Here is a 13186-nt window from a genome sequence, read left to right as displayed (position 1 = left end):
GACTATCTGGAACGGTGCTAAATTGGTTCACTTCCTTCCTCCAAAACAGAACACAAAGATTTAAGATCAACCAATCTTTATCTAACCCCACCCCAGTCACTTTGGGAGTACCCCATGGATCTTCCCTCTCCCCAACACTCTTCAATTTGTGTATGGAACCACTCACTGAGCTTCTCAATTCCGCAAATATCCAATATCACATGTACGCAGACGACACACAACTTTACATTAAGGTCCACTCTCTTGAAGACATCAGGGGCCAGATGTAGGAAGCCTAATACCGGTCGGAAACGGCTGAAATTACCAAATGTTGGCAGTTACCGACCGGTATTAGGCATTTGAGATGTAGGGGCCTAATTTAAGGATTCAGTAATTTACTGAATCGGTAATTTAAGGAATCAGTAAATTACCGAATTCTTAAATACCGATTCGGTAAATTACCGAATCCTTAATGTAGGAAGCCCTCAAGTGAGTGCTTTTCACTTGTAAGGATTCGTTATTTACCACCAACTACAAGTTGGTGGTAAATAACGAAAACCGTTAAGAAAGCAATTTTGTGCTTTTTTAATAGTGCCATGTGGCAGACATACATGCCCACATGTGCACCCATGCACTATTCAGGGGTACAACAGGGTGTCAATGTGACACCCTGCCACCCTTGTAGGTCTTCCCCCTCTCACCGATTCGGTATTTCCCGATTCGGGAATTCCCATTCATTCCTATGGGCCTCCAGGCCCATAGGAATGAATGGGGAATACCGAATCGGTAAATACCGATTCGGTAAAAATGACCAAATGAATACCTACATACCATTTACCCATTCTAAAATACCGAATCGGTAAAATTCGGTATTTTAGAATCAGTAAATGGTATTTACCTACATCTGGCCCCAAGTCCCTTAGCTCAACACTCCAAAAAACACAGACCTGGCTGGCAAAGAACCATTTAAAACTAAACACACTAAAAACAGAATTTCTCTTTATCGCTCCTCCCAACCAAACACCCATCATCCGTGAGTGGATTAAGCACCTAACTGCACTTGATGGTCAACCTCTCATCATTGATTCCGCTAAATCTCTAGTTATAACCATGGATAATAAGCTAAATATGCAGAAGCACATCAGCGCTGCAACTAAAGGAGCACATTTTCAGATGAACACCCTGAGAAAATTGAAACCCTTCATACCCGCAAATGACTTTAAACAGGCAGTTCAATGACTATGGGAGTGGCGTTCTCTGTAACCTTCCCAAATCAACGATCGCTCCGCTAAGAGCCTCAATCAATACAGCTGCCAGACTCATCACAGGCACCAACACAAACTGCCACAGTTCCCCTGACCTTTGTGCCCTCAACTGGTTAACTTTTGAGGACAGAATCCATTTAAAAATCGCCTGTATGACACATAAGGCATTGCATCACAAAACCCCAAGATACCTAGCGGAGAAACTAGTACTATCGGGTGGTAACAGATCTACCAGGAGTTCTGATGATCTTCTACTTAAAACACAACCTTTCTACAAGAAGAAAACATACAATCGTACCTTCTCAGGAATGGCTCCCAGAATTTGGAACGCCTTTTCACCAGAAACAAGACTGAATCCGTCTGCTGCTTTTTAAAAAAGAATAAGTGAAATCGATTCTCCTGTCCAAATTCACTTGAACTTTTTTATAAACTCTTGTAGATATGTGCTAATCTCTAATAGTTACCAGTACTGTATTCACAGTATTTATACATATATGTCATTCACCTTTATTTGCCCTGTAAAGCGCTTTGATACCCGCAATGGTCTTGTTCGCACTATACAAAACTGTCAAAATAAATAAATAAATACATGTACTCCTTTGTTATTTATGAAGAGTTTGACTATAAATTGTAGCATGTCATAGATTCTTTTGGTTTGTTTGCTAAGTTTAGAGACAATTTGGTTAAAGGATTGCTCCATTCGTAGTTCTGGGAAGATTTACGCTTTTTGTAATGCTTCTATAAATTTGTAGAGTGTAGTTTGAGTTCTGCCAAGTCTTGACTTAGCGGCATTCTGCCACCTTTCCACTGCGTTGTTTGTTTTGGCTTCCTGTGCCCAGGTGATGTCATGCATTTAGAATTTGGGTTGGGATCTATGTCTGGAGCGATGCAGTCTGCCAACCAAAGTGTCTTCGAAATACTTCATTGGGGGCAAAGTTTGTCTTCATTTTGTTGGTAGAAAAGGTTTTCTGTTAATAAATTGTAGTGGTTGGCTACCTCTGTGACAGGGACATAGGCTAGTGGTATAATTGTTTTAATTTCTAAGTCAAATTGGCTGGTTGTAGAATATTCTACACTTAGGGCCTGAGCTGCGGCCTCCAGGATGCTTCAGCGCTGGCGGTCTCCTGACCTCCATATTCCCAGTTTCCAGCTGGGCCAGTGGCACTCTTTCTGGCGGCAGTCAAAGTTTTTCCATATTTAGCGATGTATGTGCATGTTTTTCAACTGCACGTGTCGAATGTACATATATGTATATTATATGACTAACTCTACCACCTACCCATTGCTGGAGTCTGTCCCTTATGTGGCCAGTCCAGTCAATGGGTATATGGTACAAAAAAGACTTACCGGCAGCCACGGCCCGTGGAGGGAGTTTCAGTGGGGTGGAGGGGCAGGGTGAGGGGTGCTAAAAACCGGAGTATGGATAATTGAAGGTAAGTAAACAATTTAATAAATAAAACGAATTTCGTAGCGTGCCCTGCATCGCAAAATGTGGCTGCTTACCGGTAAAGTAGTGTAATAGTATAAATATATATATATATATAATATTTTAAAGTTTGCACATTTATTATTCACATGTAAAAACATACAACTACTCTATTTTGTATACTTACCAGTGGTGGATCCTCCATGGGGGCGTTTGGGCGCCGCCCCCCTGCTTTCTCGCCGTGCGAGACGGCAGAAACAAATAGTAGAGAACTACCATTTGTTCCTGCCTTCTCGCACGGCGAGAAAGCAGAAGTTCCTGGTTGAGAGTGGGCGGCGTTACTCGAGGGCAGGGGGGAGTGGCTTTCCCACTGTTTTTAATACTGTCTGTTTGGGCAGCCTGAGAGGCTGTCCAAACAGACAGTATTAACTGTATTAAGAACAGTGGGCAAGCCGCTCCCCCCTGCCCTCGAGTAACACCTCCCACTCTCCCTGCTCTTTGTATGCTGCAGCATACAGAGAGAAATGACGTGGTTGGGGCAGCCGGCCAAACCAATCACAGTGCTGTGCTGTGGTGGAGGGGAGGGAGGCTGCCTGCAGCCTTCCTGCGTGACGACGAGCACGACTCGGAATTCAAAAGAACAGGGCGGCGGGAGTCGGGAGTCGGAACTTGAAGGCGGGAAGAAGGTAAGTTTGACTTTTATTTATTTTATTTATCCCGCTTCCCCCCACCCGTAATGCCGGCCGCGACTGATTGTAAGTGTGTTTTGCACTTTGAAATTCACATGGTGCAATTTTGACTCGCAGTCACAAATTAATATTTTGGAGTAAAAAGCCCGTCTCGGGGGAGACGTCATCCCATGGACTCCTGGTTCTCATCAACACAACTCCACAGCTCTCTGCGGCTTCACCATACACAAGCCGAGTTTACGTTATTTTTTTGGAAGCCTGAATGCCTCTGCACATGTTCAGGACAGAGAGGAGGGACACTTGTATTTCTGGAGGTGCTGCCTGGTTTGTTTGACAAGGAGGGTGTCTCTTGCCACTCATGTGCTGTCAAACTGTGCAGGCAGCAGCAGTGCACACCAGCTTGTCTATACTGCCAGTGCCAAGGCATTTGCACTGCTCGCTGTTGATGTGTGAGACGGGAGTTTGCCCGGCTGCTGCGAGTGAGGCAGTGGATGTATGAGAGAAAGAATCTTTGGGTCAGCAGACTTTTACATTTGTCCAACACAGTACAGTCACCTTGGAGTAATAAACCCCTGGGATAATTCGATTTGGTTCCTGGGTCTACTTGTTTAAACACGCAAGGGTGTCTGAAATCTGACATGCCATGAGGATATACCACCTCAATCAGTAAATTAGCAGGGGTGTCGTGGAAGAAAATGTATCCATACACCTGGTTGGTTTGAGCACTTCTCATTTTGTTTAAGTAACTCCGTAGGTTTGTAGCTCGCTCATGCATGTCACAGTTCTTAGCACCAGCAACCTAAAAAGTTGTTTATTATTGCTTGAAAATGCACCATATGCAGTCACTGACCATATGTCCACTCGATGTTCAATTTTTTCAGGGGGCAGGTGGTTCGGGCACGCGCGCTTCGCCCTGCCACTTTCAAATGTCACCAGCCGCCACTGATACTTACATGTATGTTCTGTTTAGAATTTTCACGGTTTTGCAGCTTTTCCATTGAAGGTGTTCTAATGTGGAGCCGGTGATTTCTTTTCTGTTGGATGAAAAAACGTAAGTTTCCTTTTAAATGATAATTTGTTGATAGTTTGTAGCGGTTGAGATTGTTAGGTTTATTTTTGGTCGCTCTTTGGGTGCATTTGGCGTTATGTATTAATTGATATATACTTACTTTCTTACATCTTTTTGCTGGTCCGTAATAGGTATTTTCTCTGGCAGTATATTGCTTTTCAAGTTGTTGTTTTTTCTTTCAGAAAGTCTATGTAAGAAGTTATAAAATAGTAGTTGAAGAGTGTTTTAATAATTATTTGCTATTCTACCTTTGACGTTTAATATCAATTATGTTTTAGTTTAAATATACGTTTTACTAACTTGGTTAGGTAGTTGTAGAGGTGTATACATTTCTTCTTTTATGGTCTGGCGAGAAAACCTCGCAGATCATCCTTGTCTTGCAGCATGTGCCATTTTTTAAGTATTTAGTTCTTTAAATTAGTGTGTCTTTTATTTTGTTGTTTTAATTGTTTGATTTTATTGCTTCAAGTTGTTTGTATTTTTATCTTATTGGTTGGTTTAGATTTAGTTGGATTTATTTTGACCAGTTCAGTCCTTCAGTGGTAAATGCTGATTTAGGTGTTATTTTTGTTGTATGATATATAGTTTGATAGATTTGAATTCAAATGTATTTATATATATGTTGCAATATTCAGGTTGCTTTTAAAAATGTGTGTAGTTAATGCTAATATTTGTTTGAGTTTGTAGTGTTAGTATTTTAGTTACATAATTTATTGTGGTGAATATTAAAAATATTATTGTAATATATTTTTATTCAATTTAAATGTGTGTATAAAATCTTTGAGTTTATTCAAAGTAATTTGTTATGCAAAAAGTGTTTTTATATATTTATTAATGATAATTTCATTATTGTGGCTGTAATATTGTACTTGATATGTGTGAATCGATATTTGTGACATATATTTTTATTTAAAAGTAATAATATTTTTGTTTTAAATATTTTTGTTTTTGATACAGGTAAAAATCGATATTTTTAACGATAGTTTTCTTCTCGATATTTTTGGTTTTACTAGGTAAGTAGAGGAATTAGACATTTGTGTTATTGATATGAAATGTTTTATATTTTTGTGTTCTAAATTTTGTATGCATCGATAGTGTCAGTGATCCGCCCATACACTGCTCAGAGTACATGAGACAACTCACTCTCAACCAACAATATGGCAGTTGTGGCACCACTACAGTGCATAGGTCTATCACTTCTTTCAAAAGATAATCCTTGAGGTCTGACTGTTATCAAACCTCCCATGCCACATAGATATTTAACCCAATGAACTGCTCAGGACCATCCCTGAAGGAACTTTGTTGATGGACTTTTGTTCGAATAAGATATAAGATTATTAGACATTTGAGTAACCTTCCCTTTATTGGATTAAACCAACTTCAAACCACTGTACCAAACAAAAAGTGGCAGGAAAGGTTAAGAGGCCATGGTGGTAAGTGAATAAGCACCAGGCCATCGTGCACACAGAGCAGATAAGGACAGGCCCAGCAGGGTGTAATGAACACCCCAACACCAAAAACTGGGCCTATAGACAAAGGAGAGGGGGAATTACCTAGCAAATCAGAGAGAGCATGGGCACTCATTCCCCCAGAAACCAGGTCCATAAGTGAGCACAGGAGAACCCCCACTCTAGCCTTCACCTCAGGCACCTCACCTTGGAGCTCCATAACCTTACAAGGGAACTCAGTCTTTGGCCTTGTTCCTCTATATGATTATGGATCTCCCTATAATGCACGGCAGGAGGTACCTTATCCCTTATAAAAAAATATGTATTCTATTTCAATAGTATTCTATCTTTAGCCAGCGAGCTGATTTACCAAAAATGTACGAAGTAAGCATTTACAGACTTTATCATCTGGGTTCAGATTTCCTAACTAAAGGAAGTTACATAGGCTTTCCTATGACTGGAAACCTGAGACATAGGCATGATTCCTGGAACATTTTTTTTGAATTCACTTATATGAAGGTGCAAAATACTTTCTGCATGTGCAATCATACATCGAGTACAATTCTTCTTAGGGAAATGTCAGTACAGCTTTGCAATTTCACTATTTTTTATTGTATTTTATTTTGCACAAGGAAAATATTTTCCCCTAGAGAAACCCCTAGTCATCCACCAACTAGTCTTGAGGGCTTTTCTTCCAGTTATTGCCCTGGAAAATGAGTGATTCCTGTTAATCCCCTGACAGTTTCCAGTATAGTTGTGGGTGGGAACACAGTTTGTGAATACTAATGAACTCTCAAGTTTATGGGTGTTCTCAACCTTCCCAGAGCATTTCGACCTTGAAAGAACACTCCCCACTCCCAGATTCACTCATGCACAACATTTCAGTCATGAAGTATTTTACTAAAGAGTAAACCGAATTATATATAAGTGTATGTTTTGAGAATTCCTTGCACTCCTAAATCAAGCCATTTGATCCTGTAAATTGAACTAACACGTGCAAATGGGTTTTTGATTTGGGGCTTAAGAGAGGGAATATGATAGCCAAATTATCCAGGAAGTGGCCAAGTTACGGCTGTTGGCCTTAAACACCAACGGCAATCCTGCGCCTGAAATAAAGATGTATATTCACCTTAGTTCAGTCAAAGAAGTTCTCTAAAAGTATAAAACGTCTTTTTTTGGGAAGGACTGACTGATTTGTGGCTTGGATGGTTATTCAAGAAATTAAACAGAGTCGATGGAAAAATTCGTTCTGCCTAAATTTGACTTTCCCCATGTCTTGTAGCTTTTGGCCCGGAATCAAATTCCCTTGCATTCGCTGCTCTATAGATGGTGGGAGAAAAAAACCAGAAACACGCCTGGTCCTGGCCTGCCAGTCCCAAGAAACTGCTCTCCAAGGCGTTGACAGTATGTTTTTCATCTGCATTAAAGGCCGCGGAGTTTATGTCAGACTTCAAGATACACAGCTCGATAAACATGTCTGCCTCCAGCGATTGGCAGCATTCTTCCTGGAAAAGAAAACAGAAATGGGTTTGCACAAACAAGAAATCTGTTATGAATAGAATTGAATAACAAGACCGTGAAGGTGTGTCAAACTTTCTCAGCGTTGGCAGTTGAACTAAGCTAGGCTGAGTGTATTTTTACAAAACCTTTTTTACTGATATGATGTTGAAAGGATTTTTAACCTGTCTGGCTCTGAGAGAGAAGAAAGGAAGTTGTTTTATTTGTATTGTTCACATGATCAAAGCGTTTCGAAACCCGTTTTAAATGTAGAATTTAGAACCCCAAAAAAGCTCATGAACTCAAATGTTTAGAAAAAATGTTTCACAGCATGAAGAGATAGAACAGTGCACCTCCATAGACGCCCCATCTTTTGGAAGAGTGATTTCTGGGTAGACCTTTTCTTCGTAGTTGAGTATTCTGATGAGTGAGTGAGTTATTTAGTGGGTGATTAAATGGGTGAGTGAGTTAAACAAGCAGTGAGCAGTTGACTGATTTAGGGAAGGCGTAAGTTGGTGAGTGAGTTAAACAGGGAGTGTGTGTATATTTATACGATGGCAATATGCAACCCCACACACGTGTAATACCCTTTTAAGTACTAGGAATGCAAAACGTTTGACAGCACTTCTTACAACTTAAAAATGCTACTGCTTTAAGCTAGAATAAGATGTATGGCAATGAAAAGCATTTCGAAAGACCACTTCTATCCAATTTCCAGTCATCTTGCTCTCCATTCTCATGCAGAGAGAATGTGGAATAGAATGTAGTTAAGAAAGGTACACACCTAGAATCAATTTTTAGGAGATGGGCCAAAACTTCAAATAAGCACGAGGCTTGCGATAAGAGTTCTTTCTATTCCCCTGGGTTATTTCCAAAACTGTGGCAAATTGTACATTGAAAAAACATTTTGCTTTGTTTTCTAATGAAAACAGATTGGGGAGGTCATATGGAGAAGGTTGGGGTGACCCCAGTTCTCTTGCTGGAATAAAAGAACAAATGGCATTTTACATTCCTGTATTGCATGTTCTTTATGACAAAAGATGCAACATCCAAGGACGTTTAAACATATTTTGTTAAGTAAATATGAACATTGTAGTTTGTGGTGTCAAAATGTATATTGTATTTTGTGCATTGATTAGTTAAAACACAAAACACACTTTTGTCCAGATATAATTTAAGTAAGGCTTAAGGAGTGTTCTCCAGGTTTTATTTAAATATATATATTAAAACATAGTTTGTGAGGTTTGTGGTTAATTGAGCATACCCTTCATAAGCCGCTAAGATTTGAAAAGAAAAAACTTTTTTTAAAACAGAGCTATAATACCCAGAAGTTGGTTGGGAATAAACTTCCAATGTTTACAAGCACAGTTGTTCAATTAATCACTTATAAATATGCCCTATTCGGTCAGTCCATCCTCTTTCTTCATGTTTCTGGCAGCCAATTAAGTACATTTTCATTCCTCTTCATATGCACAATAGATAATGGCTTTAGTGCAATGTATTCCCATTGTATTGTTGTTCAAACAGCGTACACATACCAGTTCACGTACTAGCATGTGGGCGCCTCAATCCCCAAAGCAGTGTTATACTTGGGTGACTTTTTTCTTGGGAGCACGGACTCAGAAGGGTTTTGCGTTCGGTTGCTGCTGGACCATAATACCTGTATTTATATGTGTGTATGTATGTGGTATTTCTATCATGCAAACCTCACCAAAAATGGAGCGCTGAGCACAGGCATCAATAGAGACGGACAGTCTAACTGTTGTTAACCTCACCAACAGACCTTTGTCTGAAGCCGAGGAGAGGCTTCTTAGTCTAGGACTAAGCTTTTGCCTGAATATTAGGCTTGAGTATACATAGACTAGAATAGATTTGTACTGTTTTATAAGAAAACTCAAATTACACAAATACTTCAAACTTAGACCGCCTGTTAAGAACACAAGGATTTTGCCCCAGAGACTCACTGCCACTGATATTCTAACAGGTGAAGATTTGCTTGGGATGGAACTTTTGGAGGATCTTAGGGAAGAATGGGAAGAACACCCAGCCAGAACTAAATCGATGGTCGAAAGAGCCATTGAAAGGGAAATCGAGCAGGATAGAGAAGAGAGTTTGTTTAAGCCGGTTTCTACATTTAACTCGCAGATGCCCTGGGATGCGATTGACGCATTCTCGGAGGCAGTAATGAATGACTTGCTGGCCTTTAGAGGGAAGCAAGGGAATATGGTGGCTGCAGATAACATCTCACTACAGGAAAGAAATGCATTACAAAGCTTGATGGAGGACAACACGATTATTATCAAGCCATCCGATAAAGGTGGGAACGTGGTCCTATTATCTAAAGAGCAGTACCGGAAAGAAGCACTAAGGCAACTCTCTGATATCCAATACTATCAGAAAACCAACTTGGAAACATATAAAGAAAGTGTTCGGCAATATGATGAGTTAGTACAGAAATGGTACAAAAGATCGATGTTGGGAACTGAAGAACATCTATTCCTACGGAATAGTAATCCTACAATTCCCACGTTTTACCATTTGCCGAAACTGCATAAAATTGAAAAAGTACCTCCCGGCAGACCTATTGTGTCCTCGGTGAACGGTCTTACGGAGCATTTGTCAAGATTTATTGACAGTTTCCTATTTCCATTTGTGGTTCAGCTCGAGTCCCATGTTAAAGACACGAAAGATTTCCTGAATATAATTGAGGACCTGTCCTGGGTACCATCTTACCTACTCATGGTCCTCGATATAACCAGCCTTTAGACGAACATAAGGCACGAGCAAGGAATGACTGCTGTAGAAAATGTTTTGAATAAGAGACAACTTCGGTTTGCACAACACAATTGTATGCTCCTGGAATTTGTGGAATTTTGTTTAACCAGTAACATTTTTCTTTTTGAAGAAAAATTCTTCATACAGGTATCCGGGACCGCGATGGGCACCTGCTTTGCCCCCAGCTATGCAAACTTGTTTGTCGGCTGGTGGGAGGAGCGGGTGCCCAGGTGGCTACAGGGTTCGGGTCAGGAGACAGGGAGAGTGGTGCGTTGGTACCGATATATTGATGATCTATTCATCGTGTGGCAGGGGACGATGGATATGGCTCACCAGCATATCGAGGTTCTGAATGACAACTCATGCAACTTGCACTTCTCGGGTACAGTTAGTTCAGTGGCAGTGGACTACCTGGACCCGAGAGTGTTTGTTAAACATGGCAGACTGCATACCGCCCTTTTCCACAAACCAACTGCAGGTAATTCCATCCTGCGTGCGAACAGCAATAATCCTCTGAGGTTAGTACAGAGCATTCTGTATGGGGAATTGCTTAGGCTAAGGAGGAATAGCTCTAGGGAGAAGGACTTTGAGGCGGCTGCCTCGGAGAGTATATGTAGATTTATGAGAAGGGGATATGATCCCAGCTCTCTAACGAAAACTCTTGCGAGAGTGAAGAAAATACAGAGGGCTCAACTTGTTTTGGAGAAATCTAAAGAAGGAGAGACATGTTTAGCAGGAAAATTTCGAATGATTACCCCCTATACATCCGAATCCAACCATTTAAAGAGGATGCTTCAAAAAAACTGGCATATCTTGAAAACAGACCCTGTTATTAAGGAAAATATTCCATCTAGACCACAGGTCACTTTTTGGAAGGCAAGGTCACTAAGGGATTCACTTGTGAGAAGTCACCTAGATAAAACCAAACCTAAATTAGGAACACTAGCAGACATGAAGGTTTTTTTCCATGCAGCAGGTGTAAGGCATGCGCAGGCCGCAAACAGGTGTTATCATATAGCCTGCTAGGGCCAGTAAGAGCAAAAGCCATCAAGAAATTCATTACATGTTGCACACCTTACGCGGTAACTGAGGTACCGGGTTTTTAAGAACCGGTATAGAACCGGCAACCCAGCGGTGCCAGGGTACACCCAAAGACCTCGGGTTCTTTCCTGATTCAGACCACAGAAACTCAGAGTCTTCTAGGTGAAGTCAAGGATCGATTTTATTGGCTGCAACCAAGGTAACAAGCGTCCTAGAAGTACAACACACGGGATGTATATTCTCAGGAGACTGCTCGAATTCACAAAACCAGGCTTCTCTTTTTATACAAAATATTCAGCTTCAGGCAAACATTCTTAAATTTACAGTATACTATTAACATTTTTCGTTACAATGGGAAAAGCAGAGTCATGGTGACATGTCCATATTTCACTTCGTCCAGCCCAAAATAAATTACCCGGCAAGGTCCCATATTTCCATCAGATATCAGTGGACCCCTAATAGAAACGGGCACCTCCCCATCATAAAGCAAGAGAGAGAAATGAGCAGGGAAAGATGTGAGCAAGATTTGGCAGGGTGTGTGTGCGATAAGAAGGTTTTATGGCTTGTTGAGCCTTGATGTTATCTTGTTCGGCCACTGGAGAGGAACTGACCTAACAGGTTCGGCCTGGGGCAATGGTTCCAACTTGCACGGGTCACAGGAAAGTCGATTAAGGTGTGCGTGTCCTTTGGGATCGAATTTAGCTGCATTAAAGCCTATGTAAAGGGCAACTCACACAATGGCTGCCATACATAAAATGGAAGCCAAGGGTTCAGAACGAAAATGACGATTTCGAAGTGAAATCATCACTCGAATATGCTGAAAATGCTTGTACATGGTGTACTCGCCATTCTCGGTCTTTTGATACTAAATTCGTCATGTTACGATGAAGTTTTATTCTCGAGTCCAGAATTATTACACGAGTTCAGAATTTTCAGAACCACAAACCCTCCTTTTGCCCTTACATAGGCAATTAATCTATCCTCATGCTAATCTGAGTCTATATCTATATTCCTAAAGTCATTGAGATGTTGCTGTAACATCCTTCTAGTACTTAGTTCGTCTCTTGATACAGGCTTCCTTACACATGATGTGACACAGAGGCCACATATTGCAGGAGCACACTGTACGCACAGACAGAACAGGAAAAGAATGGCTAAGACCATCCCAATGACCATCAGAATTTTCCATCCCCAGGCGGATACCAGTTCCCAGAACCATCCCATCAACGACCAATCTCCTTTATCCACATGAATAGATTCAGAAATCTTATGCAGTTTAGAGATGGCCTGGTACACTGTTGGAGCGTTATCTGGGATGAAAACACAGCAACTCGATTGGATCAATCTACATACCCCACCTCGGTCTGCAAGTATGACATCTAATGCGACCCTGTTCTGAAGGGTCATAAGTCGATCCGACTGGAGCTCAGCAGTCAAGTTGCTAAGGGCACCAGTAGTTTCAATCACGGTGGATTCAACCACCCTTGTCAATTGCCTTATGTTCCTGCTGTTAGCCATGGATCCCCAGAACGGCAGAAAACCCTTTGCAAAGTCCCCAAATTCTTGACCTGCAGTGTCTTCTTCGCTCAAGACACCTCTAACTACCCTTGTCTTGTGGTAATCTGCCGCTGCTGTGTAGGTGGGAGGCAACAGGAATGAAACAAAACATGAGCCCGAAAAGTCAGGGGGCAACCATGTATAGGCCCTATCATGGCAGATGAAATAGGTGCCCTTAGCTGCTAAAAACGAAGGGGAAGTCTGGGCTGCAAAAACATACGTTTTAGTGCAGATAATCTTCCCTAACTGAGCTCTGGGATTCGTGCCATTACCTTGCAGACATAGGTGACCCTTATGGGGTACAATCCAAATCGGGGAAGATCTCTTAGCTTGCTGTTTCTCACTCAGAGTAGCTCCATATCCGGTTAAGTTCCATCCTATGTATACTAGTGTCTCATCTCTCGGGATAGTCTCATAAGAAATACCTTCCTTAATCATGT

This window comes from Lissotriton helveticus, chromosome 10 (genome assembly GCF_964261635.1).
Source record: "Lissotriton helveticus chromosome 10, aLisHel1.1, whole genome shotgun sequence".
Taxonomy (NCBI): domain Eukaryota; kingdom Metazoa; phylum Chordata; class Amphibia; order Caudata; family Salamandridae; genus Lissotriton; species Lissotriton helveticus.
This window is presented reverse-complemented; position numbering follows the sequence as displayed.